The sequence below is a fragment of the Callospermophilus lateralis genome, chromosome 6 (assembly GCF_048772815.1).
Source record: "Callospermophilus lateralis isolate mCalLat2 chromosome 6, mCalLat2.hap1, whole genome shotgun sequence".
NCBI lineage: Eukaryota > Metazoa > Chordata > Mammalia > Rodentia > Sciuridae > Callospermophilus > Callospermophilus lateralis.
The window spans coordinates 31,607,168-31,616,299 of record NC_135310.1 but is presented as its reverse complement, the minus strand read 5'-3'; positions in this window follow the sequence as shown (position 1 = coordinate 31,616,299).

The window sequence follows — 9,132 nt, the reverse complement described above, 5'->3', positions numbered from 1 at the left end:
ATAAAAATTGTTATGAGGCTCAAGTTTGACAATGTATGTAAAGTCTTCTGAAAACCACCGTAAGGTGACAGTGGCAATACATGTGTGACAACTTCAGTGGAAAATTCAAAGAGCTGAAATTCCTGATTCAACTGTGTCATCTATCTTCTGTTCAGGGCTTGACCAACAGGCATCCAAGAATTAGCTGTTGAAGAAGCAAATGTGTACACACACAACACACACACATCCACACACACACAATTTAAGTGTTAAAATTATTAAGGGTCCTAAATTATAAAAATATATTTAGGAAAGTAGTCTATTCTAGTTCTTGATATGTAAATAGAATTAGTCATCATTTGTATCCAGTTGTCAAAAAACAACTGAAAAAATTCAGTTCTCCCTCCATGCATACATGGAGATCTTCTCTCCCCTATCAGTTCATTTACATTTTTACTATCTTCACTCACTCATTCACAATCAGCACTTGTGATAGCCTACTTTTAAAGGGGTCTGAATGTAGGCCATGTTCTACAAGAGACATTTACTTTTAGTTGTGTATAAGGTTGAGAAAATTGAAGTCTTTTCAGAATTAGGATTTAATAATTATTAAATTTGTTACCTAGTGAGCGAGAGTGTCACCAGGTAAACAGCTGAGAATCAGCATTATGAGGCAAGATCTTGCCACTAGAGTGTGTGAGGTTTCATTTTTGGAACTCCCCACCCCACCCTATCCTCCATTTCCTTTCCAGTTTTACACAAAAGAGATGTGAAGTGGAGGGGAGTAGAAGACACATAAGCTTTTCCTCCATTGTCTCTTGTTCACTCCCCTCACCCGTTTTTATCTAGTTTGGGTTTCTGCTGTTTGCGTTTCCTTTAAATCTTAGGCCCAGGAAACAAACTTCTCAAGTCAGATAGGATCTATTTTTCAATATAAGGATAAAAAGCCAGAAAATTGCTTATAGTCCACCACCAGGGATTATTCCCCGACACCTTTCCCTCTCACTGAAATTCCAGATTCAAGGGTCCCAGACTCCCTCGGGTTCTCTCATTTGTAGACTGAGGAACTCTGAACTTCCCCAGGAAACAGGCAGTGGACATTTGTACAATTTGAGTTTCATGAGAGGTAGCTCCATTTCCCTAGCAAAGAGCCTTCTTTACTAAAAATTCATCCTTAGTATCATCCATGAGACCTTCTGTATCAAAGCACACACATCAAGTTAAGAGAAGATCATTTTTTTACACTATTAGAAACTGAGAATGAATTTATTGTTAGGATCTATTTTGGAAAAAAAAAAAGTTAGAGCCATTTGTACTTTAAATTGACAAAATGGCAGACTGCAGCTTCCAGAAGACAATGTCACATTTCTGGAGATGACCTCGTGAGCCTTGTTTACAGAAAAGGATGTGTCCAAGAGCTTACCAAGAGACAGCTGATCTTCAAAACACCCAGGGGAGACCCCATCATATTCAGCACCACATACACATACGCATGGGAAGGGTTGACCACACCATATCATTCCCCTGCCCAGGGTTGTCTCTCTTTAAGAAAGGAAGACACATGGCAGAGAACAGACCAAGTCCAAGGTCTTTTCCATATTCTAATATTCTTAATTTGAGGTGCAAGGGTGACAGGTCTGTGCTTGACCACAGGGAATTCTAAAGATAAATATAATAACCCTAAAGTCATGGAAGAAAAATCTACCTTCACTTTACAGGCTTGCAGGGTCTGCAACAACTGTAGTATAACAGTCTGTCGCAAGTGTATTGGATGTTTCAGTTTGCCAGACCTGTCATGATAAATTAATTACAGGATGTTGCAGAAATGGCAAAGCTCCAGCAGCATCTTGCATAGTTTAATATAGACTCATTTCCCCATTTCAATGTATTTGTGGTTAGATAAATCCTCAAAAATTTACAGCTGTTATAGACTAGTTTATTATGCAGTCTGCCTGCACACATGATAAGTATAATAAGAATGTGATGTTCTTAAAGTGCATAGATTTTACTGATATCTCTTTACCACCATGGAAATATTTAGTTGCTAAAAGTAGCATCTGCAGATACTTCTGAACATTAACTTCGATGTAACACGCAGGGCTGGTTAAAAACATTATCACACTTGACTATCTTTCATTTATCTTAAATTAAGAGAATTATAGCTCAGAAAAAAGTATGCGGAATATTTATATAGAATGGTCTTGTGAACAAATTTAATGGGAAAAACAATATTTCTCAGCTGAAAAACCAAACTGAATCTTACCAAGCTTTTCTCCTGGGAACGTTCATTTAGTCTCATGACAATTTTTGCAAGCTTCAGTTGCTTTTTTGCTCTGGCAGCGATGTATTTTCCTCAAATTCTTGCTTCTCCCTCTTTTTGTGCTTTTATTATTTTCAGTAAGCAAACCATCTCTATCCCAAACAATTTTAAAGAACCATCCTTTGACTGGCAACAAATGAGTTTATGTATATAAATGTTGTATAGACCAATCTTAAATATTCTTGTTTTATTGTTTCATCATTCTTAACAAGACTCCAGTGATGATTTAAGAAGATATGAACTCCAGTATATGTATCAGATTGTTTATTACTTTTAGAAATTAGGCTGAAGTATGTAGTTAGACCATTTTGATCTAAGTGAAAAAGGGAGAACATGAGCTATGTATGATGTGGTCCATACAGAACTCCCTTTTTTTTTCCAGACTGGAGAAAAAAAAAAATGTAGATTCTTAACAGTACTAGCTTCCCCAACTTTTTGAGACAAAACTCATCCATAACCAGTATGAACTGGAGGTGTTAGAAGAGCAACTTTAGAAGACAGGGCGCTTACAACATATGTTTAATGTAGATTTGAAGGGGATCATTAGAAAAATAGCATTCTTTGTGTTTACAAAACAAGTGTTTTTATGTTATCCAGTTCCCGCCTTAGCTTAAAGTATTTCCTATTCACCTTAATAATTAGAGCAGAAGGATATGATGAATGAAGTGCCTCATTACCAAGTTTGCTTCCCGGGTCTACGCAGAGAGTAGCTGTCTGCATCTGCCCAGTTAGCCCATTGTTAAGCCTAAATGATGCTGACATTCAATTCTCTTGCAGATAATTGGGTCCATCCATAGATGGAGTTCTCCAGTCAACACAGCCTTTTGATTGACATGCTTCTTGATGTTTTTATTATCTCTTATATGACAGGAATGGCGCCTTTTCTGTTTTTTGAAAAAAGTGTTACTGTACATGTAATTAGTTTGATTCTATAGAAACTATTTCTTAAGACACAAGAACTATATTATGGAATAAAGACATCAAAATAATTATGAGATAAACAAATGATCAGTCTAAAAAACAAATTTTCACTCAGACATACTTCCTTTTTTTAGGTCATTGTTGCATTACAAACGTATTAGATATTTCTTTCTAGTCTCTGAGTGGATTGATTTTTTTAGTTACTCTTGTGAATGCACTAGTCACCAATGACAAGCATTTACTGGCTTTGCTATCCATAGTAACTGAGATCCAGTGCTTCAGAAATCTCCAGTGGAGTCTGATAAACCTGCATTTATAGCTGGCAATGATATTTACAGACCATGAGCACTTGGATAAGCTACTTAACCTTCAGGGCCTTGGTTTCCTTATTTGCAGATTAAGGAAGATTTTATTTACTTCACAGAATTGATGTGAAGAGTACTGTACATGAGACTGTGTGCAAAAGCAAAGTGAAGATTTTGGGAATATTTTCTACAGTTAATTTCAATTAAGTAAAAATTGATATACACAGAACTTAAAATCTAGATTGTTTAAAAATATGTCCATAACTTACTCATATATATATGGCCCGCAGATGAAAACAATTTAAATATATATAAAAGTATAGGTCACTAATTTTTGTTATAGCTTTTAAACTTTTTTACTTTATGAATATTTGTGGTTTAAATATTTAAAGTGACATGTCATATAAAGTTATAACAAAAAGTTATTTTGCAGATATAATCTTACTGAATTTCCTAAAAGGAAAATGTCTTCTTTTAATAAAAATTTCCATAACTTATGCATAAAATTAAGGTTAAGTATTTGCTTTTATGTGACAGAAATCCTGCAAAAGATTTTAAAAATATCAAGTGTTAACTATTAATTTCATTTAAAGTGTGCATTTTAAACATAAATTTGCATTTGTGGTGTAAAATAGTTTATGTTTTAAACCTTTTGAAAACAATTTTTATTCTAGCTTTACAAGTTTTCTTTACAGCATAATTTTTGATACTGAAAAAACCTTAATATTTTCAAAATAAATTTGAATCAATGGTTAGGGAATACATTCATATGAATGGTTAAAAATTATTTAGATATAGAAGATAATGGAAAACTGTTGCTTAAAGAAGAGATGACATGGGATAAAACTGAATAATTTCAGAATAAAGATATAATAAAGGAAGCCAATTAGTTACTAAGAAAATGTATAGTGTCGTAAATCACAAAATAGATTCTGGTGTCTCATTTACTGTGGGACTAAAATCTGGATATTACTGTTATCTCCCATACCCCATCTCATCTCAGAGGATATAAAAAGATGTCTTACTAAACTATTCTATTCATAAATATAGTGATAATTTCTATCATCAGTAGGACAAAGTAGAAAAGGACTGGTCATTGAGTAGAACCAATTTGTCGTCTCATCTGTTAGTTTTAATTCGTGTTTTTTTTTTCACATGAACACCAAGATATTAACAAATGCTTCACTTCCCCTGATATATTTTTTCATTTGTCTTGATTTAAAGTAATTCTACTACCTGTTGAAATAATTTTTAATTAACTGAAAACCAAAATCAGAGAATCAATGCACATCTCAAAATCATGAGCTGAAACTGCAGAGAGACAAACATCTTTATTTTTAAATTATCAAGTGCATTCACAAGACAGAAAAAAACAAGCTTGTACAAGGGTGACTCAAGTTGCCCAGGCCCAGCTGTATGCGTCCAGAACAACGAAAGTTTGGCACTATCAGAACAGACCTCTGTGTTGACGGCTGAGGGCTTCAGCTGGCATCAGTGCTGCTCTTTTAAAACACATCTTTTTATTTTTTCTCAAAAAAAAAAAAATTGGTCATGTTTACCATTTTTTATGCTTCTACAACATGTGCAGGGATAGAGCCAAATATATTTTTACTAGAAATTTCACACTGGGTATACATCTGGGCAAAATTTACACCTCAATGCCCAGCACTTTTTCTCACTTCTTATTTTAATGGAATCAATTGTCTAATTTGGTTAAATAAGTTTTATATTAGTTTTGATCTTATTGGGGCTAAATATTTTATTGATAGCATATAACTGAGAAAGAAGAGTCAAGAACAAAAAAATGAATTTTCCTATTATACCAAACTTCAAAAAATATAGTCATATAGTAATGACATTGTTATTGTGGAACTAAAAAATAAATAATGCAATATAATAATTAAAAAACAAATATTAAAAATAAATAACAAATAATATAAATATATAAATTACTTATATTCTTAAATATGAACTGCCTTTTTTAAAAAATAAAAAAATTTAGAACACTGTTGTCAGTCAGCCCCAAATCACTTTTAGATTAGGTGTGTCAAGTTACATATACGATTCACTGAAAAGAAACACAAATGTTGAATTCTAAAAAGAAGACTTCCTTTTAATGCCTTTGTTACTAGGACCATTTTGAACACGCAATATTCTGAAGCTGTTTATCTTTTAAATAAAGTTAGTTTTAAAAGCAGATACTTCATATTCTGAGCATAACATCACACATATAACCACAATACAGATACAATAATATTGAATGATTACTTAACGGATATTCTAACAATGCAAACACTTTTTATTCACGTTTGCTGCGTAGCAATTACATTTTTTTCTTTATTGGTTTTCCAACAGTGGTAATGCAATTTTGATGTAGTTACTGATAATACAAGTACTAATACTTTGACCAACAACAATTACAACAATAGTCTGTAACAATTAAGCTCAAAGACCACATTGATTTCTCCACCCACCTCTCTTCTGATTTTTCATAAGGATAAGAAGTAGTAGATTCTTCCTTTTTATCTGAAAATCTGCTCTCTAAAGAAGAATTCCACTTGATTTAATTTGTCATTTCATTTCTGTGTATTTGGTTGTGTCTTCATTCTTCTTCATCTCTTTACTAAGGAGAAAAGTACACAAAAAGTACTAAATGTGTCTTTGGTCACAACATATGTTAGTGTGCCCAGGCAACAGCACAAGTAAGAAAAAGACATTGTACAACACACACACACACAACCAAATAAAATGAAAATATTAATTACCTATCTTATAGCTTGTCTCTCTAACATACTGTTTCATTGTGTCATTAACAATTTAAGGCTTGTTTAAGCATTGAGAAGATAAGCGAAAAGAAACTTCTCATCTAGAGACTGGAAGAAATACAAACTCTGGGTAACTTTCAGAAGTTAAGGGCAGGCAATTAGAGTATGTAAAGTTCTTCCTTCAATGAGGAAAAAAAAATCATCATGGATGTTACTTCAGTGTTAGTGATTAGCAAAGATACAGACTGCTTCATTAATAGCATGCTTTCATTTAGTCTATGGCTGTGTCTACTTTTATAATTGAGTTAATTATTATTTTTCAAAATTAATTTAAAAACTGATTTCATTTTTGACCTAAGGCAGGTTTGCTATAAAACAAATTACACCACTAATAAAATCAAGAACCAGTATGCAGATGAGACAAGAGGCTGCTTCCTTAGGGATCACATGGTAGGTGCTCTACAAGTAAGGCACAGTAAGTGAGTGTAATTAACCATACAGCACTATGGAACATCTGTCTTTCCTCTAAGCAGAGAGGCCATAACTTGATGCCCCTTAGAAACAACCTAGCTGAAGCTTGGAATGAGGGCAAGATGGTGAAGGTGACTGAACTCCATTGAATATTCCTGAGAAAGGCCATGGCTGGCACATATGTAAGAAAGGGCAGAGCGAACCATTCCCTAAGTGCTCTCCCTGGGGCTCAGGCAGGTCAGTGAACATCTGTGCTTTTAGGAACAAGTCCAGTCTTATGTAAATGGTGACATTATTTTTTTTTTGTATCCAATAAAAATTTATATAAAGAGAAAAAAAAATTATTTGTCAGCACAAGTTTCCTGATTTTAACTTTGTTAAATGGAGCTATACAGCTTGTATTACACATGGAAGCCCAAAAATGTGTTCAAGAGAAGCTCATAAAAGCATCTGAAGCTAAGTATAAAAAGGTACAGATATGGCATGACAAGATACAATATCACTAGGGTTCAAAATGTATCATATATTTCCCTTTTCATATATATTAAGGAAAAGTATGTGAAACTTGCCCCAAATTAGGGTCTGATAAAAATGGGGAAAAAGTAGTAAAAGCTCAAATTAGTGCAGGGCACAAGTTACATAGAGACCCTAAAAACTTCCGAAAAGGACAGAGGAAGATAAAAGGATCTTAGAGGAAGAATATCACAAAACAAAATGAAGAGTTCATGGTAATGGTAGGAGAAAAAGGAAGAAGAAAAACAGAAAAGGGAAGGGGAGACAAGGGGAGATGAACAGCTGGAAATTAGTGAGATGGATCCTGCAGGTGCAGAAGATGTAGGACAAGTTAAATGAATCAGGTGGAGACTGCACTGTGAGAAATAAACAAAGAAGCCAGGAGGACCCTCAGGAGGGGGAACCAAAAAGAAATTTCAGCAGAAAAAGCTGAAGTAGGCAGCAAAGAAACATCTTTAAGAGAAATGATTTAGACTAAGAAGAGGAACAAACACATTGGATAGAGAATGACAAAGACTGTCCATGAGAGGAAGAAAAGGGGACAGAAAAAAGGAAAAAGAGCAGAGATGGTCAAGTGTGCACCTCTGACCACTGAAAAGCAAGAGTGGTGCTTGGCATGACATCTGCTGACAGCACAGCCACCTTCCAGCTGTGAGATAGCAGGGGTTTGCTTAAGATGGTAGAGAGATCATCTGACCTAAACAACACGAAAAATCCAGGTCCCTCCCTTCTCTGAGGCACAAAGTACCACAGCTAACAAAGGAAGAGAGTTAACAAAGCAAGGCATTTTAAAAGGCACTTCAGATGAAAAGAAAAAGGAAATCTATATAGCAAGACTATGAAAATGAATATGAAACTAGGTTTTGTGTGTGTATGTGTGTGTGTGTGTTAGGTGTAAAAAATAAGATTCAGAACAATCCTGTGCCCTATCCCATAAGAAATTCAATACAATATATATTCCCTGAAGGTGTGCTTCTATGGCCAGACACCATGGTAGGTGCTGAGAGAAAAAGTGTGAGTGTGTTATGGCCTTTGCCCATAAGCACTGTGACCACCTGCAGTCTAATCAGAGGTAACAGATAAACAAATCAACCTGAACTTGAAGCCGGGAGACCTTATTCTAATTAAGGTACTAGTGCTTGTGACTGAGACTTTGGTGTCTTAAGTGTAGAAAGAAGAGACTGCATTAGAAAATTTCTGAAATTACTTTCATTTTCAAAGAAATGATTAACTAGTATGTATACATGAGAGAAAAATAAGAAAATACATAAATGAAAAAGAAATCACCACAATCTCACTACTCAGATAACTAACATCTTTTGATGTATATTTTTCAGTATTTTATGTATATAACATATAAAAACTATTTTATACTCATCTTTCAAACTTAAAAATCGTATTATACTCATCTTTCCATGTCCATAAGACACTTCCATAACATATTCCCCAAAGGTGTGTTTCTGTGGCCAGACACCATGGTAAGTGCTGGGAGAAAAAGTGTGAGTGTGTTATGGTCTCTAACATTTAAACATGTTATGTTAATCGACCCTTTATTCATGAAAGTTGAGTTTTTTTCCTTCTGTTTTTAAAATATCTTTTCTGATTTTTATTAACTTTCACCAAATCTTTGCATTTGTACTTGAGTATCTTCCTTAAAGTAAAACTGTCAGGTTAAAGTACATAAACTTTTTGTTTGTTTTGAGATGGAGTCATGCTATTGTTGAGCAGGCTGCCCTCAAATGATCTTTCTGCCTCAGTTTCCCCAGTAATTTGGGACCAAAGGCATTAAGCACTGTGCCTGGCTACATACAGATTTTGAAAACATTTTATTAAAAAACGTAACAGGGGCTGGGGCTCA